The sequence below is a fragment of the Balearica regulorum genome, chromosome 3 (genome assembly GCF_011004875.1).
Source record: "Balearica regulorum gibbericeps isolate bBalReg1 chromosome 3, bBalReg1.pri, whole genome shotgun sequence".
NCBI classification, from domain to species: domain Eukaryota; kingdom Metazoa; phylum Chordata; class Aves; order Gruiformes; family Gruidae; genus Balearica; species Balearica regulorum.
The window spans coordinates 125194265-125220081 of record NC_046186.1 but is presented as its reverse complement, the minus strand read 5'-3'; the positions used below and the strand labels follow the sequence as shown (position 1 = coordinate 125220081).

Here is a 25817-nt window from a genome sequence, read left to right as displayed (position 1 = left end):
CTACATGTTATTAAAAAGAACATGTTTGACATGTATGAACTGAGGTTTTCAGTGGCTTAAGGTGCACTTAAGCTCAAAGGCACAGCTATTTTGGAGCCGTGACTGGAGACGTTGGGATTTAATCTTTTAAAAAACAGAACAAAAATCACCTACTCCAAAGGTACCTTCTTTGTTGCGTGAATTAAAAGAACCTGTTAACGCGCATGGAACTTCTCACTTCTGGCAGTGGGAGCCGCGAGCTCCGGCCCTTCCTTCCCCTGGGCTCAGGGCTGCACGTCCCTCCTCCCTCGGCTGCAGCTTGGGGAAGTTGTTTTCTTCCTTCTAAACTGGGTTAAACACTCACTTCCCAAATCGAATGCACCTCTGCTTTCCCCAACCTTCCACCCCTGACAGTTCTGAGGACGAATTTTTTATTTTTTTTTCAACCACAAACACAGAACAAATTGCACAGGTTTCTCTCTTATTACTTTTTTACCCTGTGCATGCTGCAGGAGGAAGAGAAGAGCGAACAGCGCAAATGCTGGATGTTGAGTGAAAAGCTGAGAACCCTGAACCCAAGGCGTGCTCGTGCTTGTCCCTCCTGCTGCATGAGGTCCGGCACCTGCAGTCTGTGGTCCAGGCTCCATCGTGAGCCTGATGCTGCCCGGTGGCTCCACGAGCTGGAGGATGAAGATGCTTTTAACCACAAACAAAACGAAAAAGCCGAGCAGGCTTTCTGCAAGCCCCTGCGGGGAGGTGCAAAGCGCAGCTTCCCCGGGGCCGGAGGCAGCATCTCGCCCGTGCAGCCGGGCTGAGGATGCTCGTGGGCCCAGCCTGACGCCGGGAGCACGACGCGCCCAGGGCACGACGTTACCCCGCCTGCCACGGCTTCAGCCTCGGGGGGTAGGAAGGAGAGCTGTGGGTGCGCGTGTGGGTGTGCGAGCCTCTCGAGCTGCATGAAGTCAAGAGCCGAGAGGCTTCCTGTTTCCTTTTTAAGGTTTAACAGAATTTGAAAGCAGCCGCCGCCGTGACCTGGACCAATGATCTGGGCAGAGCGGCGGGGGAGTTTCGGCTCAGGGTGCCTGGCGCCCGTTACGAATGCCAGCTTCGCTCTCCCGGCCCCACGTGAAGCCCCCGCCGGCCCTGGGGGGCTGCCTCTGACCCTGGGGGGCTGCCTCGGCCCCGGGCTCCCCCGGCCTGCCAGGGTAAGGTGCTATTTACTGCCGCGGGCGAGGCTTTGCGAGCGGTTTGAAACGCTGGTTACTGTAGCTGCTGGCTGTGAATTGCAAAAAATATATGTGTGTGTGTGTATATGCAATAGATTTTGCAATGCCTTACGCTCCTCGCGCTGCCGCGCGTTGCTTGGCGCTGGGCGCTCCGCCCTCGGCGCAGGGCGAATATCTTAAATTTCGCACGTTTACACTGCGAGCACGGGCTGCCGGTTGGGCTTCGGGCTTTGCCTCGTCCCGCTGCGGGTCCCTGAGCACCCGTGGAGCATGTGCTGCCCCGGGCAGGAGCGGGGGGCTCTGCTTGGGGTGCCCTGGCTGCGGTGGGGTGGGGGGAGGACTTGGGGGGGGGCGGTGTGAGCACACGGGGACCCCTGCTCTGCCTGGCAGTGCCCCCCCCTCCACGCTCGCCCCCGCCGTGGGCAGACGAGCACCCCGCCGGCCGGGGGACCCGAGCCCCAGCCTGGGGGTCCTCGGGGCGGCTCTGGGACCCCCTCCAGCCTGGGCGGGTGGCAGCGGGGCTGCTCGGCCCCTCGGGGGGGCTTTGCAGAGGGCGGCAGGTCTGCTCAGGCACGACGCAGAGGTGGGGGGGCGATGGGACGGGGGGGTCTCCGTTACCCGTCCCCAGCACCCTGGGGCTCTTTGTCTCAGGCCGGGGTCCCGTGCCGGGATAACGGCGGGCGGGGGCTCCTGGCGCAGCCGGGGCCGGAGGCTGGGCTCCTCTGGCGTCATGCCTGGGTACCCAGAGTGCTTAGTCACCTTTCTGGGGTTTTATTTTTATGCTGCGCTCGCAAGCTGTTTGCGTGCTGTCCCCTGGGCTTTGGGCGAGGAAAGGCAGCGGCGAGGCGTCCTCCCCCCCGCTCCCAGGGTCCCGCCACGCTGGACCTGCTACTTTTTGCCATGGGAAGCAAATACTTCCATCCAGCTCACCCCAAACCACCCTTGCCTGGGCTCTGCTCGTGGTTTGGCAGCCTGAGGGGTGCTGGCCGGAGCCTGGGGTCCCCCCCTCCTGCCCTCGCTCGGCTTTCAGCCTCTCCGCCTCCCGTGGCAGCGCCTGGCCCCTCCAGCCCCACGCAGAGACTGTTTTCTTTCCTCATCCTTATTTTTTTGCTTTTAATCTCAGTTGGTGGGCGCCCTCAGAGGTCCCCGATGTGGCCGTTGGGGGAGATCGTGGCTTCTCCAAGCCCGTCCCAGGGACCGCGATGCTGGATCGGCCGTCCCCGCGCATCGCCCCGCGGCTTTGCCGCTGGCACTGGGGACGGAGATCCCCGGCGTGGCGGCCTCGTGGCTGCTGGAGCGCGGCGCCTGTTCAAAACCGGGCCTGCCCCATCGCCGCCTTCCCCGCCAAGTTCCCTTTTTCGGCTGGGGTGCGCAGTTTTTCGGCAACAGTGACCTCTGTCGGCACCGCCACCGGGGCCCGGTGCCACCGGCTTGGCCCCGGCCGCATCCCAGCATATCCATCGCCCACCCCCGGCACCCGCCGCCTCTCTCTCCCCTCCCATCTTCAGCCCAAACGGGGAAATTCCTTGGTTAGGGGGGGCAAATCCTGCCCCCCCCAAGCATCGCCTCCGGCCCCGGCTGCCGCGTAATCGCCCGGCAAAGCCCTTGCAGCTACTGCCGGTGTTTCGGTAAGCACGCGTGCTGGAAGGCAGCTGCCAGCTCTGCTCAGAACTGGAGAAAAGTTACCGAAAGGTCTCCCGAGGACAGCCCAAAAACCGAAAACCTGGCGGGGATTTAATTTAAGAGCTGCGCGGCCAACCTCCGTGACTCATGTAAATAGAGAAGTTACAACCGGTGACTAATCCCGATAGCACTTTCTGTGAATGTTTCATCTCCATTCACATTTCAAATGAGTATTTTTCATGATTTAAAATAATAATAATAAAAAATACAGGCAATTTTACAGGAAAGAGGGGAAGGAAGTGTTTTGGCTGCCGGCGAGCGGAGGCTGCCGGCTCGGTTTTGGCTCGGCGGAGGATGCTGAGCTGGTGTCACCGGTCATCGCTCCTCTTCTCCGCCCTCTGCTCCTCCGTCCGTGGGACGGCGATTGCCGCCCGCGCCCCTGCCCCGCTTCGCCAGAGGGGCTTTGCCTCCTGGAAGATGCTGCCAGCGCCCATACGTCAGCCCGATGCGTGCCGTGCCGCGCCGTGCCGCACCGCGCCGTGCCGGTGGGCCGAGCGTGGCTCAGCAGCTCGGGGCCGGCTGCAGGTGGCGGCGAGTTTTGGAGGGCTGTGGGGCCGTGGCGGCGGCCGGGGGAGTGACTCAGAGGCGCTTTGGGGCTCTGTGGTTTTGCTTTCATGGTTTTACTGTGACTTAGCGACTTGTTTTTTTGCTCCGCGGGAAGGCAGGTGCCAGCATGCCCGGCAAATCGGCCGTCCCGTGGGATCCCGGCCGGCTCCCGGGATATTTTGGGGTCGTTGCTTTTGCCTGTACCGATTTCTGCAGCCGGACCCCACGGGCGATGCGGGCGCTGGCATCTCACAGCGCGTGGTCCCTTGGGACCCGCGGCAGCAGGGACCGAGCATCCCCCCCCGGGGCACTGCCGGCCGCTTCCTCCCACCGGGAAAATCCGGCTCAAACGGATTTCTCTGCAGGACTTTGTGCTACAAAAACACCCGCCACCAGTGCAAAAGAAAAAAAAAAGATAAACCCCAACCTTTTGCTGCTGCTTTCACAAAGGTGCCTTCACCCTGCGCTCCCCCGCACCCTGCTCCTTTGCAGTGGGACGGCAAGTTCAGGTTTGGGGTTTTTTTTTCTTCTTTTTTTCTTTTTTTTTTCTTTTTTTTTTTTGCGGGGGGGCAAGTTTTCTTCTCTAGCTATCGGGTTTTGTCCCCGTCCCGCGGCGCTGCAAGGGCTGAAGCTCTGCGAAGCCAGCGCTTTCCCCGAGCAGCTGGTGCCGGCTGATGCTACCCCCTGCCCTGGGCCCAGCTGGAATGGTTTCCACCCCTTTGCTGCTTTTCTTTTTAGAAGGAAAATTGGATTTTTTTTTTTTTTGACAATGACAAAAAAAATTACCAAAAAACCCCCACACACCCCCCTTTGCAGAAAACTCTGGCTTTCCACGAAGCTCGCGGCCACATGCCGGAGAGGTCGGGGAGTTTCTGGTACCTGGGTTTTGAAGCTGGGCCAGCAAACCGGCTTTTTCCAGGGAGCTGCTGATGACTGCCAGAACATTTTCCATTTTTGTTGCAATATTCAGGGGGGGAAGGAGGTGGGAGGGGAGCGGGACGCGTGTTTTCTGACCACGTGGGCATGTGCCAGCCCTCTTCCTCCTCCTCTTCCTCCTGTGGGATGCTCGTGGAGTGATTTCTTCCGCCGTCCCTGCAGGTAGGACGTTTCCTGCCGGCTCGTGCTCCGCTGGGGTGAGGTCCGGGGAGTGCTGGATCGAAGACCGCCTATCCTCTTGGGTTTTTTGGGGCGATATCCAAGCGTTAGGGGCCACGGCGCAGCGAGAGGCTTGATGCTGCTGCTGGGTAGCCGGCGCCGGGCTGCGATGCCTCCAGCCCTCCGCAGCTCCTGGCTTCATCGGGGTTTTGTGATCCCTCGAGGTCCAGCCAAGTTGGCCACGAAACGGCACGTCGCTCCCAGCGCCGGGCTCCTGCGGCCGCACACTGAAATAATTAGGGAGGAGGGATCCCCTTCCCTGGCTTCCCTCCCTGCTCGCGCGGTGCCTGCTGCAGGGCAGGAGGGAAAAGCCAAAAGCTCCGGGTGGGGGCGGGAGCCGGCAGTGTCAGTGCTTTATTGCGGATAACTTCACCTGTAAACAGCGCGAGGCTCGGTGGCGGGATGTGAAACGGCCCGGGGGGGGGTGTCCGCGGGGGCGGAGCAGTTCAACGCGCCACGCGGCAACGCGTGGAAACACACGCTGGACCCGCAGGTTCCCTCTCTACGTTACAATAAGCATCACCACCGCGGGCGGCCTCCTTCACCCGCTGTCGCGGCGAGGGAGCGGCCGCCGGCGTCTCGGTGCGGGTGACTTTTGCTTCTCGTATGCGAAATCGGTGAAAGCCGCAGATGAGGCCACGAAGGGGCTGGTGTTTTGGTGGTTCTCCCCGGCCCGCAGCTGCTCTGCAGCTCATCAGATAAGCCGGCGCACCGGGCAGCAGCCATCCCCGCGGCAGCTCCCTCGGGCACGGCCGGCGCTGAGCGAGCGGCGGGGGGCTGCCGCCGAAGCCAGAGCGGCGGAGCTGAGGTTAGGAGCTGGCGGCAGCGGCGCTGGAAGGGTTAAAGCCGCCAGCGAGCGGTGGGGATGCTGGGGGGGACGCACGGCTGGAGGCGTCGAGGGACCGACGGGGATGCTCCCTGGGACGCTCGGCCAGAGCCCCGGCGAGGCGGCCGTGCCCGGCATTGCCAAACCCCACCAGATCCCACCGCGGCCGGTGTCGCAAAGCACCTTTTGATAAATAGGGTGAATCAGCGAAAGGCTGATTAAAGCAGCCCCCGCGTTACGCCCCTCCCGGGGCTATTCGCTGCCGCGTGACTCATCTCTGCACTCCAGCCGAAGCGGGGAGCACAAACCTGCCAGAAAGCCGTTTTCGGGTCGCTTCGTTTTCTGGAAACGCGTAAGAACTGTACTCCTGGCCATGCCAAAATCAGGCCAAACAGAACTCAAGCCGGCGGACAAAAACCCGGCGGGGGGATGGACACGAGTAGGGAAAGAGCCACCGCCCTGCAGCGGGAGGGAGGGAAAGGGTCCCTCAGCTGGGGAGGGAGAGGGCTTGGAGCGGGCGAGCATCTCGGCCGGGCGCCTGTGGGAGCCGTTCCCTGGGGAGCGGGGCCGGTGCCCATCACCCGCGGGGCGGGCGGCAGCCTTTCCCACGAGCTCTGCGGGGAGGTCACAGCTATTTTTAGCCCGTCTGATGGGGACGGGGAGAAAAACCAGAGTGTTTCCCGGTGGACAGGCTGGAAGAGCATCCAAGTGCCCGAGAGCTTGGGGACGCGTCGCCTGGCTGAAAGACCCGAGGGTTGGGGGTCACTCGGTGGTGCCTCCCGCCGCCCCCCCGGGACAGTGGACTTTGGTGCCCGCATCTCATCCCATCCCCTGCCCAGCGCCCGGCTGCTGCCGCAGTCCCCGTGGGCTTGGCTGCAAGCCCTGGGAAGCGAGACCTTTCCAAGCAAAGGCCCTTTCCCATGGGAAAAATCCCTGAGCCTCCCTCGATGGGTGTAGCCGGCCGCTTCGGGGGAATCGGGACCGCCCGTCGGCCGTGGGAAAAAATCTCCCGTCCCTGCGTCTCGGCGGGGGGTGACGGGGCCGTATAAACCCGCCGGCACGTCCCGGGCTGGGAGCCGCGGCGGGGAGAAGCCAGGTAGGACGTTGGATGGATTCGCCAAGGTCCGGGAGGCGCAGGGGATCCACGTGCGGCTTTCCGTGCTGCCGTCGGAGACGGGACAGGGGGGTGCACGTGGGGTTTGGCACGGGAGGACAGACCAGCGCCCGGGAATTGAGGGGCTCCACGCCGAGGGGGGGACGCCGGTGCCTCTGCGCTTGGAGGGGCCGTGCTTTTCCCCCGCCGATGGACTTTTCAATCCACCCCGAGGACACACGCCGTCCTTCACCAGCACGGACCGGGGAAGGACGCGGAAGCCCGGCTTCCCTCTGTTTCCCCGACATTCCCCCCATTATTTCTGTTAATTCTTGATATTTAAGCATTACCGGCATTCAAGCAGCAAGCGTGCACGCTCGGGCTTTCCCCGGAGAAGCTGCTATTAAACCCTTGGCGTTAAACGCCCCGTAAAAGGGGAAGCGCGGGAAGCGAAGGGATGAATCCCTGGGACAAAGCCCCCGCGGTTGAGCATCCTGCCCCGGGCGCACGCCACCGGCCTCCCAGGCGGCACGAAGCCCCGGCCGATTTCCACCCTGTGGCACAAAACCGCGCCGGTGTAAACCTGGAGGCAAAGGGGCGAAACATCCACGCGCGGGGTCCTGCTCCGGTCCTGCGTCCGGCATTCCCGTTACCGCTAACGAAGGTCTCGTTCCTCCGTAGGTGATTCCCTGGCCCTTTGCTGAAACGTAAGAAGCAGAAGAGGGTTTTTGAGCAGCAAAAATGAAAAAAAAGCCTACTTTTCCCCAGGGCAGCTGGCCGGAGGAGGCAGCGGCGGGTGAGTCGGCAGGAGCACGGCTGTCCCGCTGGGAGGAGGGACCGAGGGGGGGATTAGGTTCTTTTTCCCCTCTGAATTATTTTGGTCATGGCTTAATGGTGGGAAATAAGTGACGTTTGTGCCTCTGCAGCCAGCACTTTTGGCTTGGGGTTGTTGGTTTGGGTTTTTTTGGTGGTTTTTTTTTTTTTTACCCCGTTCCCATGGAAACATACCCGGCTCTGATGTTCTCTCTCCCCATCGCAGGCGCCGGCTCCGGAGGATGCGGGGAAGGAGCCACGGTTTGGGTGAGTGTCTCTGGGAGGCGGGCGGCTTCGGGACGGGTGACTTGGGGTGCCCAGCGCGCCCCTCCAGGCACCGAGCCGGGGGCAACCGCCCGGATTGGGGCCCCCCCCCGCGCAGGAGCTCCTTACCTTCGAAGCGGCGGGTGCTTGGTCCGAGCCCCCGTGGCGGAGAGGGGGCTGTGGGTGTCCCTGGGACCCCGCAGCCCCAGCGCCCTCCGAGAGCGTCAGCGGCTCGGCTTCGCTGCTGGAAACTTGTGTTTTTTCGTGGCTGTGCAGTTCCAGTAAATGAAAGCGGGGCTGCCGTGTCGCGGGCCACGTGACAAGGGGTTTTGGTAATTGGCGCCCGTTTGACGAAGAAGAAAGGAAAAAAAACCCCACGGAACGGCGGGGCGGCAGGAGGTGCTGCGCCTCGCGTGGGCTCGCTGGCCAAAAATGAGTCAGCAGCCAGCGCGGCTGCTGCAGGAGAGGGGCGAGCAGAGCCCCGGGATGCTCTTCCCCTTCTGCCATCACCCCTCCTCCTCCTCCTCCTCCTCCTGGTGCTGGTGCTGGTGCAGGGCCGTGCAGGGCCGCGGCATCTCGCCCGGGCACCGGTTTTCGCCTCTGCCCCCCTCTCCTCCCCTCCTCCTGCGGGGAAGAGCCCGGGGCTGGAGGCACACGGGGGTGCGACTAGGGGTGCCCATCGCCGTGGCCTTTGGGGAGCCCCAGCTTCCTCTCTCCGGGAAGCTCCCGGGTGTCCCCGTGCCCGCGTGGCAGAGGAAGAAAAATGATTTTTTTTGAGATTTTTTTTTTTTTTTTTGAACCCAGGCGCGTGTTAATCACAGCATCCTTAAACCAACCACAAACCCCACTTTGAAGCCTGAGCGCGCGGTTGCGTTCTGCTGACAAAAGGGGTTAATGGCGCCTGCAGGGCTAAAGCCACGCGTCCGGCGTTCCGTCCCTCGCTCCGGGGTGGCGGGGGGTGGTGGTGGGGGGGGGTACGGCTCCGGCCGGGGGCTCCATCACCCCGAGTCACGCCGCAGGCTGGGGGGCAGGTTGGTGACTGGCCGGGTATCCAAACCCAACGTTTCCTGGGAATTTTGAGCTCACAGGGAATTAAAAAAAAAAAAAAAAAAAAAAAAAGAAAAAGTTTGGCATTAGGGCAAAGGAGAGTATTTTTTAAATCCCCGGGTTTCCCACGGGGCTGTAGCAGAGGCGCCCGGGGGAGCTGCGGGCTTGAGGGCTGCGCCCGGCTCCGGGCGGAAAAAAAGCGTGGTCATGGCCGAGGCAGAGAAACAGGAACCGTTCCTTCGTGAGAACCGCCAGGGAAATCGGTTTAAAGAACTGGGAGGAGCCGAAGGATGAAACCCAGGCAGGGTACCCAGCCCCGGCTGCGGCCGCCTCCCTGCCCGCTCCGAGCAGAGCCGGGGGCGCGGGGCCGCATCCAGCCACCGTTGGGAGACTTCCGAGGCCACCCGGTCCGTATTCCGCGTGGCTGGGTCCATGTCGCCCTTCCCAGCGCCGGGCCGCGGCTCCTCGCTCCGCTCCCCTCTGCCCCACGACCGCCGGTGGAGGCGGTGGCACGGCTTCGGCTCGCCGTGCCGCAGAGGAAGAGCGTCGCCGGGAGCCGTGCCGAAACGCAGGGAGCCGACTCTGGCTGGAAACCTCCTGCCTGCGCCGCCCCGGCACGTGCCGCCGCGCGTCCCCGGCGTGGCAGCTGCCCGCTTCTGCCCCGGCGCCTTCCCTGCCGCTGCACGCCGTCCGTCCCCCCCCGCCGCTCCCCGGCACGGCGACGCCGGAGGAAAGAGCTCGTACCGCTCCGTTTGCGGCGCCTCGAAACTGAAACCGATGCTCTCCGTAGGTGGGGATTTCTCTCTGAGCGTCAAAGCGGTGCTCCAGCCCGGCCCCCGCCAACGCGCTGCCTGCGTCCCTGCCCGCAAGCCAGGCAGCAGGCAGGAGGCGGCCAGGCGGGAAGGAGGGCGGCCGCGGCCCCGACACCCACCCAGCCGCTCTCCGCCCCCACCCCGACGCCGTGCTGGGCTTCCCCCGCGGCTCCGGCCGGGAAGGGGTGCGGCTTTCCAGGAGTCTGGGGCCTTCTAGATTTTAGGGATTTATTTGTAAAAAATAAAAAAATTAAAAAATATTTGCCACTTGGGAGCAAATCCTGGTGTGAAGGTGCCCCTCCCCATCCTCGCCGGGCTCTTCCGCCGCCCGCACGGCATTACCATACGGCTGGGCCGTTGCGCTGCTTCGTGCGATTGCTCAATACGGTTGGTTTTTTTTTTTCCCTACCCACGTAGAAAATTTTCCATATTTTCACAATATTATTTCGTGCCGTATTTTCAAAACTCACATTTATCAACCACGTATGTGGCAGATTTGATGGCCCGGTATGTAGGGCCATCAATAATTTCATTCCTACTGGGAGTATTTGTTTTTAAACGTAATAAACTCGACAGCGGTAGCGAGGACGGTCACTGCGGCGGGCAGCCGGCGTCTCCTCCCGTGTGCATCAGAAAAATCAGGACATCCAGGTCGCGCCGGCTTCTTTGAAAAGCGTAGGTCCCAGCGAAACCAAACTGCTTTTTAAGTACGTCATCTTCGGCGACGGGAGGAATTGTTGTTTACGAGCAGGGCTGGGGATTTTCAGAGATTCCTGGTAGAGCAAAGCACAAAATACGCTGGGGTTTGGGTTTTTTTGGGGTTTTTTTTTTGTTGTTGTTGTGTTTTGTTTTGTTTTTGCCTGGGGTGCTGCTCACAGGGTTAGGCTTTCCCACGCCAGCCGTGCCGCGGCACTTCCCCTTCGCTCAAAATTCCCAAAGCGTCGCAGCGAGTCATTCCCAAAGCAAGTCGGCGGCAGAGCTTCGCAAACCGCCCCCCCCCCGCGCTTGTCTTACTTTCGTTATCGCTCGTACAATAACCCGGGGCGCGCGATGCAAAGCCCGTCCGGCTGCTCGTCCCCCTCCGGCCAGAGACGGGTCCCGCGCCCTCCGTGCTCCATAATCCCGAATCAAATTTGGCTTTTTCTGGAGGAAATTTATTGCTCTGTTATGAATTTACGCTGGCTGTGAAACTTGGGTCGCTGGGCTGGATTGTTCCCTTCATTCGCTGAGCGATGTCTGGATTAGTCCCTTCCTTTTCTGATCGATATCTGGATTAGTCCCATCATTTTCTGAGATATATATCTATATGTTCCCATAGAAGTAGTTTCTGATGCACATATTTTCTGATTTTTTAAATTTTTTTTTTTTTTTTAAATGGTGGGGGAATGCAGTGAATCTTCTTTGGACGCATTTTCCTGGGCGCCCTCATTGTATCAGACTACCAGATTTCTAATTTTCTTCTTCTTTTTTTTCTTTCCCCCCCTTAGTTTCGATTACACACAGCTACTCTAACTATTGTCTCCTGACAAAAGGAGTAAAATTCTCTTGAAATAAAAGGGGCTTTGGGCAGCACGTCGGGGGGGGGGGCTCCGAAAAAACCGTGCGGCAACAGCTTCGGCGTGAGAAAAATGTCCATTATTCCTGTTTAAAGTCGTGCTTCGTTAGTGCCGGCTCGTGTCGCAACCTCTGCTCCAAACACCGCCCTTAATTAACACAATGAGGGCGTCTTCATCTGCAAAGGCACCGGATGGCCTTGGAAATACCGGGATAAATATGGTCAGCTGGGGGGCGAGTCAGAAAAAAAAAAAAAGATAATTTTGACAGCGGCGGGGGGGGAGGTGGCGGGGGGGGGGGAAGCCGCTTTGGGTTGATTTGGTTGGGTTTTGCCAAACTCCGTTTTCCAGCACTTTCTGCGCGGGGCGGTTCCCGCCCAGGGCTCCGGGGGGGGGGTTGCGAAGAAGGAAATGGCCCGGCCCAGCCCCGCGCCCCCCTTCGCGCCCCTCCGCACCCCTCCGCGCCCCTCCGCGCCCCTCCGCGCCCCTCCGCACCCCCCCGCAGCAGCTGAGCCGCACGGCAGCGTCTGCTCCAGCCTCCCCCCCTCCGCTTCAATATTTTCACCGTTTCCAACATTTTCAATGTTTTCAATATATTGTCAATATTTCCAATATTTTCACCATTTCCAACATTTTAAATATTTTCAGTTATTTTCCAGATTTTCAATATTTTCAATATATTGGCAATATTTTCAATATTTTCACCATTTCCAACATTTTAAATATTTTCAATTATTTTCCATATTTTCAATATATTGTCAATATTGTCAATATTTTCACCATTCCCAACATTTAAAATATCTTCAATTATTTTCAATATTTTCAATTATTTTCCATATTTTCAATATATTGTCAATATTTACAGTATCTTCAATATTTTCATCATTTTCAACACTTTAAACATTTCTTTAATATTTTCCGTATTTCCAACGTATCTTTAACATCTTCAGTACGTTCAATATTTTCATTATTTTCCCGTATTTTCCCCTGGCAGCAGCGGGAAGGAGCCTCCCACTCCCCGGCACCACCGCTGCTGCCACGCCGGCCGGGCTGGAAAGCGCAGAGATGGGGTAGCAAGGCAGAGCCCCCCCCAAAAAAACCACACACCCCCCCCCCCCCAATCCTGCCCGGGGCCCGTCCCAGCGCCCCAGCTCACGCCGGGCTGGGCTGACCGGCGCCTTCACCGGCGCGGTTGGTAAAATTGGGAAAGGCGAGGGCCGGCCGAGCAGGCGGCAGCACCGCGCGTCTCTCCCGCCCGGACGCAGTCGCGTGTCGCGGCCGCCAGCCCAGCGCTGCTCTCGTTCGGAGCTTTCCCCTGACGTCACTCTTGCGAAGACGCCAAGGCTTATGACATCACTCTTTCTCAGGAGGGCTCGGGGGTCGTTGGATGGAGGCGGCGGGGTTTGGCGCTCCTCCTCGACGCGGGCACGGCGGTTTCTCCTGTCGGTGTTTCCTTTCCAAAACCCCGCGAGAGAGGGAGGGGGACGGGCCGTCGCGTGGCTCCGCACCCCCGTGAGATGAAGTGGACGCTTTCGAGGTAGCTGCCGTATTCACGGAAATTTGTTAGCGGAGTCGAGACGATGGCTCGGGACTCCTCGGACCCAAGTTCCCGGCTGGTATCCCGAAATATTTGCGCCCCTCTGGCCCCCGCATCCTCGCGGGAGGTCGCTGGCTCTCTGCCGGCGCCCCGAAGCCAAGCCCTTCGGGGAGCACCCAGGGGAGCGCCGGCGCGGCTGGCCGGAGAGGGGATGGCGATGGAAACGTGGGAGGTTCGCTCGGCCGTTAGTTACACACGACACGACGCTCCGTTGGGAAAGGCGGGTGGCGACCCGGCTCGTGGATGAGACCCGGGGGGGCCGGGGGCTCGGCGCCTGCCCGAGGTGGAGGGTTCGGGAGCCCTGCTGCGGGGGGTTTCGGCCGGCGGCGGTGTCACCCCGCGATGGTGACGGAGACGGGTGGAGAGCCGCCAGCGAGCCGCCAGAAGTGAGGTGTAGCTCCCAGCAGTTAGCCGGCGCAGCAGAAGTGCTGAGCGAGCGCTTTTTCGCGGGGAGCTGCGGCAAGGGAGGGCTCCACGCCAGCGCTGGCACCGGGGCGGGGGGGAGCGGATTTGGGGAGGGCGACTTTTCCAGCCAACCGCCGCCACCCCGTTGGCTGCCAGACGGAGAGGGTGCCGGGTTTGGGGAGCGGAGCCCAGCACGGGGCGCCCCTCCCGGGGATGCTCTGCGCTGGGCTGTGGTTTGAGCCCAGGTGGGAGGGTTGAGCCCGATGCCGCCGGTCACTTGCGCAGCCCCGTCTCAAAGGAGCGGCCTGGGCCGCTTTCCTTGGGCTCCGCGTCCCAAACGCTCGCCAGAGGCGAATCGCCGCTGGGGCGTTTCAGACCGTTATCGCCGCGTGCATCACGGCCCACCATGGCAGAGGCGGCGGGGCCGGCGGCACCGGGGGTCCCCCACCCTCCGCCCCAAAATTTCCCCGAAGGGCCGGGTCCCGGCGGCGCCTGGGAGCATCGCTGTCCGCTTTCTGAACGCTCCTGCCGGAGCAGGCTGCACGGCCTTCGGCATGGGGAGCACGTCCCGCGGCTGGGCTGGGGTGCGGGAGGGATGCTGGGGTACCAGGGGGATGTTGGGGTACCGGGGGGATGCTGGGGTACCGGGGGGATGCAGGGGTATGGGAGAGATGCTGGGGTACCAACCGGGGGGATGCCGAGGATACAGGAGGGATGCCAGGGGTGCAGGAGGGATGCCAGGGGTGCAGGAGGGATGCTGAGGATGCAGGAGGGATGCTGGGGGTGCAGGAGGGATACTGGGGGTGCAGGAGGGATGCTGAGGATGCAGGAGGGATGCTGGGGTGCAGGAGGGATGCTGGGGTGCAGGAGGGATGCCAGGGGTGCAGGAGGGATGCTGAGGATGCAGGAGGGATACTGGGGGTGCAGGAGGGATGCCAGGGGTGCAGGAGGGATACTGGGGGTGCAGGAGGGATGCTGAGGATGCAGGAGGGATGCTGGGGGTGCAGGAGGGATGCTGGGAGCACGGGAGGGACGCCGCTGAGCACAAAGCTGCGGCTGCACTTCTCGAGGCTTTTGGCAGGCCGGGAGCTGGGAGGTGCTGCTGGGCGGGAGGGTTTCAAGCTGGTTCTGGGTTTCCTTGAGCCCAGCGCTGTTCGTGAGGGCTGGTCGGCGCTGCCGCCGTACGGCGGGTGTTTGCCGGGCCACGGGGAGGCCCAAACGCCTACTTGGCAGCGAGCCCGCGCCGGCAGCCAGCGAGGCGCGCGCGGTGCGTGCCGCTGCACGGACCGACTCTGTGGATTTGTGCTCTGAAAAGCGCGTTTTCGCTGCCCGCGTACTAGAGACGTCGAGCGATCGCAGAATGACTCAGAAAAGAGGGAACAGACTTGCTGAAAGAAACCACCGGGCTGTACAGCCAGGGCAGGGCGCTCGCCGGCGGCTCCCCGCCAGCCGAGGGCCGGCCAGCAGCGGGCACGGCACGGCCAGCGACCCCGGCCACCAGGAACGGGCGACACCACCTCACCCTCTTTTGGTTTTGGAAAGCAAAGAATTCCGTGCTTACAAACGACCGCAAGCATTGCAACCACACGCATCGCAAGCAAGCACACGCTTTGCGAACAACGAAAAGCGTTGCGAACACACACACACGCGCACGCCGCAAATAAAGAAAAGCGTTGCAAACCGCAACCAAAGGCAAGGATTGGAAATAAGTACAAGTGCTGTTGCGTGTGACCGGTGCCGTCGCGGTGCGGAGCGAGCGGAGAGGGGGGGCTGGCAGTGGGGGGGACGGCCAGAAGCCCGCCTCGGGGCTGGGGTTTTGGGGTCGGGTTGGGTTTTAAGCTCTGCCCGGCGGGGTGGGCTGGCACGCGAGGAACGGGCCGCAGCTCCTTATCAGCTCACGCGTGCCCGGGAGCGAATGCCTGGCGTCTGCCGATGGCCCCCCGCTCGGCCCGCGTGGGGAGGGACGGTAGCGCCAAAGCCCGTCCCAATTTCGGCCGGGCCCGAGGAGGAGCTTCGGCGGCGGGTCCCGCGTGGGGCTCGGCGTGGGTAACACGTGAGGCCGCCACGCTCGACGAGCCTCGCTTAAATGTCAGGGACCTCACAAACACCACGAGCGCCTTCTCTCACCGTCCCCAAAGGTTTTTGGTTTTTTTTTTTTTTTTTAAATATATATTTTTATGTAAATACGGTCTTGTTAAACCACAAGCTGTTTCTCAGTTTTGTTTTCAGCAAGCTTTGATGAAAAGATTGGCATCTCCCAGCTCGGGCGGTGGCGAGAGGCTGAGCCGGGCGATGATGCGCTGGGCGATGCTGATGTGGCGGGGATGCCGGGAGCGGCCAGGCGGGATGCGGCCCCGAAGGGACCCGGTGCTGCCGCTCGTCCTGCCGCAGCGGTGACGAGATTTCCCTCGGGACCCTCCTCGCCGGGGGCCGGGGCACGGGAAAAGTCCCGTTTTCTGCTCGCCGTGCTTGGGTTTCACCCAGCCCATCGCAGTGACCGGCCCCGAAACTTCCTCCCGGCGCTCGTTTATTAATTTATTTATCTTTTCAGATTCATTCTCAAAGAGGCAAATTGCCAAAGGCCCCCCCCCCAAAGTCCCCCCCGTACGATTTTTCCAGGTGCATTTCGTTTTCGAGCCAGCTGTCACCATTTTCCGGGCTTGGGGTAAAAGCCATCCCTCACCAAGGCAGGAGGCGATTCCTCCCGAGCAGACCGAGCGGCGTTCGAAAAAATTATGACGGAGCAAAATCAGATCAACCACAAATATTTTTTTTGTTCTTTTTTTTCTTTTTTTTTTTTTTCCTCCCCCTCCCGTTTTCCCTCGTCCGGCTGCCCGAAGGATGCTGAAACGGCAGCGAAACCGTCCGCGTTCGCAGAGGGGGAACCTGCAGCCCACGGCTGCCTAGAAATACTGTTAAAGCTGGGGCTGAAATTGTCCAAAATTCTGGTTTCTTCACGCGTGGTGAACGGTGTAGTAAAAGCGTGGTGCGTAGCCCGATTTCAGGGCACTCTCTGTGTTTCACTCTTTCCACATGAGTCAAACTAAAATGATGATTTTTTTTTTTTTTTTTTTTCCTTTTTCCCTCAATCTTACAACTGGGGTTAATGGTCCCCTTCGCCGAGCGGCAAATATTACTGCGATCGACGGGGTGTTTAATCACGCCGCAGAGAAATGGATGAGTCAAAATATGAATTTATCGAACCTTACCTATTTTAGCTGCTTTTTGACTCCGGTTTTAAAGCGATGACGTGGAGCGGCAGCAGCGGTGGGGGGGTGGGAGGGGGGGGAAGCGTTTGACTTGAACAGCAGCGGGACGAAAATAGTGAAGTGGAAATTCACCTTCAGCTCGAACATCCAGCCCTCCGCGGGCGAGATTTTTCAATTAAATAGCTTGAGAAGTGATTCTTTGCCTGGCCGATGCTGTTTCAGCTCGGCGCGCCCGGCTCCGTCCTCTGCCCCGGCGTTGGAGGCGGGGGGGGGGAGGCGCGGGAAGGGGGCAGCGGCCGCGGGGGGCGACTGGGGCGCGGGGTGGTTTTTTTGGGGCGCTTTTGGTCATTATTTCTCGGCGCTAAATAGAGGAAGAATAAGTTTCAAACGAAGCGTGTTTTGTTTTGTCACAGGAAGTGGAGAGAGCATTGGGAGAGCCCTGAGAGATCGACTTTAAAAAATATATATATCTATTCTGGCCAAAAAACCCCCCCAAACCCAATGCCATCTCTTCGCGTCCGTTGTAACTAGAGGGGGGGAATTTGGCTGGAGGGGGAGCGGGGCAGCAGGGGCCCCCCGTCCCCGAGCATCCCGGGGGGCAGAGGCTCGGGGCCGCGGTGGTCCGGCGGAGGAAAGCAGCCCTTCCCGGGCGGCGTAGCCGGTGGTTCTGCCCCACACCGGGGAGCCCGAAATTGTGGCCAGCTCCCGGCGAAGGGCGAGCGACCTTTCGGCGCCTCCGCTTTGGGAAACCGTTTTGAGTTGGGGTTTGGTTTTTTTTTTTTTTTTCTTTCGGGCAGGGCTCGGGCTCCGGCGCTGACGGCAGCGGCAGCCTCAGGAAAAGGAGCTGGGTTTCACAATGTCTCATTCCTTCCCCCAGCCGGGCTGCCCCGCCGGGCGTGCTAATTCTTTGAAAAACCCCAAAATTGGTTATTTCGAAGCCGAGGGGTTCGTCAGGGATGCAGCGCATCACTTCCCTCTCCGGCAGCCCGGGAGAGCGTCGCGCTGCCCTGGCCGTAAACCCTGCCGAGCCGGGGTGGGGGACGGCCGCGAGCCCTTCCTTTCAGTTTAACCACCCCAAAAAATGCCAAATTTAAGCCCCCGCTGAGGGCTGACAGCGACCAAAAATCAGCTCCTGTCATCGGGCTTTGCTTTCTGGTACTTGGATGACTTTAATTTTAATTTTTTTTTTTTTTTTTAAATGCCTTCATCCTGTGGTATTAATTTGCTTTTTTTTGGTTTCGCTATTAATATCGAATAGGTGCTAGATTGGCGGAGTTGGTTTTCGGTGGTAAAATAACAGCTCAACTGATTTAATCCACGCCGCGCTTAGAAAAGAAGGGCTCGGCCGGGATGGCTGGCACGGCTTCGTGCCAAAGGCTGGGAAAAAGACGGTGGAAAACCCTGTTTGGGATCGGGAAAAAAAAATCCAAGGGGTCCCATCGGGATGAGTTCGGCTTCTCCCGGGACGGGGAAAACGCCAAGAATTGGACTGAGAGCGAGGATGCTCGGGCAGGGCAGGGCGGTGGGCAGGGGCCGGCTCCGTGCTGCCCAGCGTCGCCCCGGGGCTCGTCCCCGCCTTTGGGATAAAAATATGGCCAAATGAGCATTTTGGGGTTAAAGCTGCCCGTTTTCTCGTTGCGCTGTGGCTTTTCGCTGCCTGTATTTGAGGCTGTACCGTTGCTGAAAGGTTGCAAACAGTTTTGGGAACAAGATGTCTGCCTAAAGCATGACAGAATCGGCCACAAATTGCAGATGAGACTGATAACAAAAGCCAACAACATAAAATATGTAGAAAAACAACACGTTAAAGGCTACAAGACCACTGAAGGGCTTTTTTGTGTGTTTTTTTTAACCAGTTCTCTCGCAATGGAAGTGAAAACACATGAAAAGAGAAATGCCTTTTTTTTTTCTTCTTCTTCTTCTTCTTTTTTTTTTTTTTTTCTTTCTCTCTCTCTCTTAAATCAGATGCTCCCTCACCAAACCGTGGCTGAACCCCGCGGCCGGGCTCCTGCCGGGCAGGGCAGCGCTGCTGGCAGCTCCTGGGTACAGGCAGCCCCTGCCTGCACCTGCCTTTGACGGCTGCACCGTCCCCTTCCAGCACCCGGAGACTTTTAAATCTTCATTTTTGCAACCAACAGGGACGGTTGAATTGTTTTGCGTTTGGTTTTTGGTTTTTGGTTTGGTTTTTTTAAAAAAAAAAACCAAAACTTAAATATATTTCATATGCAGCACCTTGGTAACTCAGGTTTGGGTTTTTGTGTTGGGTTTTTGTTTTTTTTTCTCAAAGCAAAGGGGAAAACAGCCTGCAGCTACCTGCTGGCAGGGGAAATTCTTTGTTTGAATAAATCAGGCTTAGCTCAGAAATTAGGATGAGGTTTTTGTTTTTTGTTCTACTTATTTAATCTTTGTTTTTATAAATAAATACAAATAACTCAAACTGAAACTCGATGGCTTTGGTGATAATAAAAGAGCAGCCCTGGGGAAATTTTCTTCATTAACATGTTCTTTCACAGCCCACACTCGGGGTTTCGGTAGGAAAACTGCTTAACCTTTTCAGCAGCAGAAGCAAACACTTTTTTGAAGTCCAGGCACGCTAAAACCCGGCGTTCACATCGCGAAGCCGGTTGCGCGTCGCCGGGCTTTGCCTTGATTTTAGGGGCCACGAGTAGAGAAGAAATTCTCTCATCGCCCAGCAGCACGGGCTCCTCCTGCCCTTCCTCCCCGCCCGTCTCCCCTTGCCCCGTGCCAGGGGGGGAAACATTAAAAAAAAACCCCAAACCCAAAACCGTGAAAAATACTAAAAAACAACCCAAACCAACCCCAAGACTGCTGCTTTTTGTTGTTGTTGGTTTTTTTAGCTTTGCGGGGCAGCTCTGTACTCTACCACCTCTCTTACAACATACTAGATTTTAGTATTTGCAGCTCACTTCCTGTATGAGGTTAGTTTGTTTATCATAAAAATCCTATTTTTAAACCCATTTCTGCCAATAAGTAATTTGAATGGTAATGTCAAGCGCTCGTGGCCGTTTCCCCCCGTCCCATCCCGCTCCCCATCCCGTTGACGGTGCCGGCAGGGATGGGCGCTGGGATGGTGTGCCACCGGCACACGGGGGGGTCTGGGGGCCCCAGCACCCCCGTGTCTCCTCCTCCCATGCTCGGGGAGAGGAGGGGGGCAGAAAATTAAAAAAAAAAAAGAAGGATTTCAGAAAAAGCCTGTATTTAACGGGGGGGAGGGGGTGCTGCGCAACGGCGTGCGGGTGAGCCAGGATGCGGCAAGGCGGAGACGCGGCTCTCGTCGCCCTTTCCCTTCGCTCTTGCTCTTTGCACCCTTCCGTGCGCGCCGTCCTCCAGCGCGCGTTCTTACCGAGATGCCAATTAGAGCCAATTAGCACGGGAGCCGTGTGCCGCAGGGCCGGCGGAGGGGCTGCTCGGGGAAGCCGCGGTTTGCCGCCACGTGCGTCCCCCTCCCCTTAGGGAATGGCCATCGCGCCATCTTCCAGCTTTACTTCCCCTAATTAATATCCAAGATAATTACGTCTTTGTCAAAAAAATTCTTCACTCGGCACACGACGCCCGTAGTCGCGCCGAGCTGAAGCGTGTTGTAATTAACAGCCCAGGAGGCTGGGCAGCAAAGGCTCCCTGCACGCCCTCCCGGGAAAATGAACGTACGAGCCTGTCAAAAGGCCGGCGCGGAGAAATTCATCAAACCAGGGAAGAAAAGGCCCCGGATCCCCAGGAGGGTCCATGCCCTCACCCAACGAGCACTGAGCAAGCCATCGCTGCAGCAGCCGAGGTCTCCTTGGCTCCAGAGGACCGGCCTTTGTAGGTAGAACCTCGGCAGGATTGAGCCCGTAGTCTGGCTTTTCTAGGGTGGCTGAAGCATTGCAGGCCTTCGTGTGTACGGCTCCCCCGAAAGGACCCAGAACGGGTTCGGGATGCTCGGGAAGGGCAGCGCAGGGGGGGTGCTGGCTTGCAGGCACCTCGCAGAGCCCTTTCTAGCAGGCAGTGGGAAGGTCTCCTTGGTCTTACCATCCTTAGGCTGGTCCTACACCGTGTAAATATATACCCAACTTCGTGACAGCATCTCTAATGTCCCCTTGTCGCTTCTAGGGAGCTCGCTGGCCGCGCGCCGGGGCAGCCTGAGCAACCCTACCGGCGGCCAGCCATCTCCCATCCCCATCTACGCCAGGTTTGACCAGAGGAGAGGTCAAGCATCCTAGAACCTGCCAGAAACACAAGAAAACACGCTGGAAACAGTGAACTTTGTTGCAGTATGAAAATCAAATGCAAAGCTCGGTGGGTATTTTTAGCTGTTTAAGGCTGAACAGGTGTTTGAAAGGTCAGATGCGAGTCATTGGAAAAAAAAAATATATATTTCTCTTGCGAGCCTGGCAGCATGGCGTTGGTGCTCCCATGGCACTGGATGGTTGCAGCATGGCGGCCGTTGGCCGTTTGGCTCTGCCGATCGTTTGGCCCACGTCCGATGGGTGCTTTGGCTCGTGTGCCCCCCCCCCCCCCGCAAAACCCACCCCCCCAAGCAACACGCAACGTTAGCACCCAACCGGGCATCTCAGCGTTGGCTCGGTTGCTTGTCGGTCCCGAGGCGGGCAGGGGTTAAGGGACGTGGGAAGGTCCTGGGGTGGTTTGGAGCTGGTCTGGCCCGGCTGAGGTCTTGTGTGTCCTGGCCAGGACGTGCACAGGGCAGGCAGGGGTGTTTGGGGAGGGGGGTGAGCGTAGAGAGGCTTTCTTCCGCTGAATGTGGGGCTCTGGGGGGGGTGAGGCTTTCAGATGGCTTTTTCCGTGAGAAATTTTTTTTTCTTTTTTCCTTTTCAAGGAATAAAGGAAGTCTGTCATCCTTAAAACAAAATTGCATGTGGTTTTAATTAGCAAAAATTTTAAGACCACAGAAAGAAAGGGCCTGTCTCTCGAGGAGGACCCAGATGATATGTCTGTGGTGGAGCGGGGTTGTGACCACCTTGGACTTGGCCGTGGCCAACCTGAACCTGGCCATGACCAACCTGGGCCATGACCACCTTTGACTTGGCCACGGCCAACCTGAACCTGGCCATGACCAACCCGAACCTGGCCATGACCACCTTTGACTTGGCCATGGCCAACCTAGACCTGGCGATGGCCAAGCACGTGCCCAGAGGTGAGAACTGCTGCGTGTTGCCGGCGGGGCAGCATTTCTCTTCCCTGTTGTCTCACTGAGGTCACTGGGTTCAGGCAGGCGACGAGTTCCTTCCAACGGGAGTCACGGCAAAGGTAAATGGAGAGGACAAGGTGGAGGCAACTTGCCTGCGCAGGCCGGTGGGCTCCCAAACACCGATGGGATCCAAGAGCCATGGCAGAGCGGGGCCGGCAGCTGCCAGAGCCTTGGCTGGGCAATAAAGCCTTTTTTTTTTTTTTTTTGAGTTAAAGAAGCCCCCAAAATAGCACCTGAAACCAATAAACTTCCCTTTCAGGAACTTCTGTAATTTGAAACACACATAAGAACAAAAAAAAAAAAAAAAATCCAGAATTTTTTTCAAGTTGTTTGTCAAGTAGGACCTTTGGGTTTGTTTTGAAATACGTTTCAGCCGGTGGGTGCTGGGGTGCGGGAGCGCTTGGCACGGCGGCACCCAGGGTGGGCTGCGGCTTCCCAGGGACTTCTCCGTCTGCTTCCCCCTCCCCAATTTCTTCCTGCCTTTCAGCTTTTCCAGCTGACGCACGGTCCCACCGCATTGCGTCACGCAACCCAAACCCCGGCTGCCCAGCTGATATTTCGGAAGAAAGTGGCTAAAAATATCCCACACCCCCCCACACACCCGGTGCACGAGATGCGCCAGCAGCTCGTCTCCTTTGAGCAAGAGAAAAAAAATAAAAATAATCGAGCCTTGAGCCCGCAACCACACTTAACGGCTTGGTCGGCACCCGCGGCATCGCCGCAGACCTTCAAAATGGGAATTAAATGGGATGCCGGGCAAGGATGGGGGGAAAAGCAGCTCAGGTGTGATCATCTCGGAGAAAAATATTGGACGTTCCTGCCGGTCCCACCTTCCCCCTGCCGCCCCAGTGCTCTCCCTCCCTCCCTCCCGTATCGATCCTCTTATTTTACTAATTAGCCTTTAAAACAATTTACTGGGGTCTTGCAAAAGCAGCAGGCAGGCCCCCGGTCCAAGGGGAGCGACCCGAGCCGTCCCACGCTCCTTCCTGCCACCTCCCCGCCTGCTTTCGGGACCTCCGCCATCACCTCTTAACCTCCTCCTTTCATGCCAAAAGCCGTATGGGAGCGATCTCAGCAGAATATTGTTCCAAACGGCGGCCGACGCCGTGGGTTATCTGCTGTTAGATAAAAAGAATAAAGCAAGAGGAGCGAACCGCAGGGCTGGAAGCGTCCCCACCCTCCTCCCTGGGGCACCTGGCCATCAGAAAGGGGATGGAGGGCAAAGGCAGAAGGAAGGCGGAAAGGTAATTTTTACGAGCAGATTTTGATCCGATTTTAAAATAATTAAAAAAAAAAAAAAAGGAAAAATATGTAACTAAAACAATAGAACTATCATAAAATAATAAAGTAAAAAATAATAATACACAAATAATAAAATAATACACAAAACCACACACACACACTTCTCCAAACGTCTTTAATACCTATGAAAACCAACCGGGGACAGGGAGCGCCATTGGCACGGCCCATCTCTGCAGAGCCCCATAAACATGGGGGGGGGGAAAAACCCCAAAACCCTCAAACAAACCCCCCCCCCGAAAAACCCCAACCACAACCCAAAGCACTCCCAGCTGGGGGAGCAGAGGTGCTGCGTTTGGGTTTGGGAGCACTCAAGGCAACATCTTACAAACCAGCTTCGTTTATCAGACGCATTTTAGCGTCCCTGGGAATTTCCGAGCATCTTGGAGCAGAGGGAAACGCCGGGTACGCGCCTGCATCCTCGATGAGGGGAGCACGGGTGACAAACAGGTGATAAACCAGCAAATATCCCCCCCCCCAAAGAAACCAGCACTCGTGACAAATAGTTGAAAGTTTTTATTCATATAAAACTCATATTAAGAACATAAAAGATTGCATCTTAAAAAAAAAAAAAAAGATCTGCAATTATTTACAGCAGTATTGCACAAGTAAAGTGGCAATTACCCTGTCCAAAATTCATCAGTGCAAAACACAAGTAAGCCAGGGAAATTGCAATAAAAATGCTACATATGCTGGGTCCTGTGAAACGACTTAGTGATTCGTCAGCACATCGGTGTGCGCTGGGGCTGTACCTGATGGTAAAGCTGGTCCAGGGAAAAACGTGGCTTTAAAAAGGGGGGGGCGGCCAAAATCACGGGGATGGAGAAGCCAAATTCCCACTGAATGGCACTAACGCTAAAGTCTTTGCCGTGCCTAAAATCACTACTGGGAAGTGGGACTTAGGCACTTGAAGAAAAAATAATAATAATCTCATTATCCTTAAGGATGCTGGCAACACCGCCAGGAGAAGCCAGTGCTTTGGAAGGTAATCAATCACTTATTGCAGGGGCCGAGAGAAGGGGGAAACAAAATCTTTACAGGAACTTAAATAAGCAGAAAATAAATATACGACATTTCTACAAGTTACAGCATTATGGAACAGTAGAGTGCATTAATTACACCGGGGGGGGGGAAGGAATCTACAGTATTTACCAAGTTGAACTCTAAAAAGGAAAAAAGGAATTTTTTTTTTTTTTTACTTATTTATAAGCTGTACAAAACTTACATGAGAGAAAGGAAAGGAAATACATTGCACACAGATATTTGGCTCAGATGATGAAAATAATATGGTGCCCTACTCTAATAAATATTTGGGTATTTACAGTTACAGAAAGGAGGAGAAGCATTAATGCATTGCATGAGATCACCGGGGAATAAATCTGGTTTCCCCGCAACCAGGGAAAACTCTTCATCACGTCCTTTTGGCAGGACAGAGACCATAGGTTTTGCTTAAAATGACCCAGAGCAGTCAGCCAACGCAGCTAAAATGAGTATAATCACTATTTAAAAACGTCATTCTTCTGTTTAGACTTCTGGGAGGTTTTTCCCCTAAACCTCACAACTCCACGGGGGTGAAACCTGGTTTTTTCGGGGCTAATTTTCCTATGCCTACCTCTTGGCCGGGAACACCTCCTGGGGAAAAGTCCCAGGCAGACAGTGCCAATACCTCGGGGGGTTTTCCCCTTAAAATTCATGTAAATTTTGTCTCCATCATTGGCTGGGGCAGCCTGGCGGGGAGGACAGGGTAAAGTGCTCGGCATTTCTTTGGTGTACTCCAAGGGACACATTCTGGGCGGCGCGGTGCCGGCAGGATGCCGGCGGGATGCCGGGACGCTGGAAGGCTGCGAGACCCGAAAGCACCGTTTCATCCACTGACGGATGAAACTCGACTGGGGGGTGGGAAAAAAAAGCTCATTTGGTTCCCCACTCTGCTGCCAGTTTAAATTTTTTTTTTTTTTAAACACATTTTACCAACAGCCATGCAACTCTACGTAGGTTCCCATGGGAAACCCACGGCAGCAGCCTCCCTGCTGGGGTTTTCTAGATAAACCCTCCAGAAAATAAGCGATGGCTCGAGCACGGCTGGGGCAGCACAGCTACGGCGAGCCAAAACCAAGGGGACGAGGAGCAGGAACCTGCCCTGGCCAAGCTCACCAGATATTTTACCCGCTCGCTCTCCACCAGTGCAAAGGTTTCCCTCCCACCCTCTCCAAAATCCCCTGCTCCTGTAGCTGAGGCCAACTCCTGCAACCGATGCTCATCTTGCAGGTCCAAAAAAAAAAAAAAAATTAAAATAACAGTTAAAAAAAAAAATCACTCCGTAATCCTCCAGAGGAGTGCAATCCGAGGCACGCAGCCCCACACCGACACCACGGCTCTTCGCCTACCTGACAGGTGCGCGCAGCCAGTGCACAGAGGTCAGATTGTACAGTTTGTCCGTCATTAAAAACACTACTAATTGTACATGGCACTCGGAACAGCTTCTCCCTGCGTGCGTATTGCAGGAAAAAGCGCTATGGTGGGGGTGGGGTTGGTTTGGGGTTTTTTTTTCCCTTTTTTTTTTTTTTTTCCTCCTTTTTCTATGGTGCTGGTTAAACCAGAAATAATCCCGCGACGTTTGGAAGTGGGTTTGAGGACCACCTGCGCCAGCCAGAGGCGAGGGGCAGTTCCGGAGGCAGAGAGGGGGACATTTGTGCATAGATACGGGGGTGGCTGGAGCAGCCAACCCCCCCCGAAAGCGCCCGTTGTGCAGCAGCCGCCCACGAGATGAACCGGAGACAACGGAAGACCCGAGGAGACGGACCTGCTTCTTCGGATGAGCCTTCGGGGCTCCTCCAGCAAGGCTGCGGGGTCTCCAGGGGGAAGGGGAGATGCCCTGGAACAGCATCAGGCGCCCGGTGAGGTCTTCCTGGAGGAAGGAGGGCAGTTTGGGGGGAGACGTGGCAGTCGGTGGGGAGCGGACCCCATGCGGCAAGTCCCCGGGTGGATCCGTACCAGGTCGGCATCCTTTGGCGCCTCTTCCAGCTGCGTCCCAGCAGGTGAGCATCCAGGGTCTTCACACTGACCGTCCCGTCCCGCTCAACCCCCTGCTCCAGGCTGTCCTG

At 57.6% G+C, this 25817-nt stretch overlaps 2 long non-coding RNA genes across 3 annotated transcripts; one reads left to right on the top strand and one right to left on the bottom strand.

Annotated features, from left to right (window-relative positions):
* Nucleotides 1-227: 227 nt before the first annotated feature.
* LOC142601197 (uncharacterized) lies at nucleotides 228-20712 on the top strand. 2 transcript variants are annotated; one of them, XR_012834835.1, is made up of 4 exons: nucleotides 228-1184; nucleotides 7190-7304; nucleotides 7548-7588; nucleotides 20319-20712. It is a non-coding gene; the product is annotated as an uncharacterized LOC142601197 (long non-coding RNA). The 2 variants fall into 2 exon arrangements; XR_012834834.1 differs by lacking the exon at nucleotides 228-1184 and adding an exon at nucleotides 4451-4532.
* Nucleotides 6777-7847, bottom strand: LOC142601198 (uncharacterized). The gene is made up of 3 exons (XR_012834836.1): nucleotides 7715-7847; nucleotides 7517-7598; nucleotides 6777-7208 (listed from the first exon to the last, which is right to left on the bottom strand). It is a non-coding gene; the product is annotated as an uncharacterized LOC142601198 (long non-coding RNA).
* Nucleotides 20713-25817: the final 5105 nt, after the last annotated feature.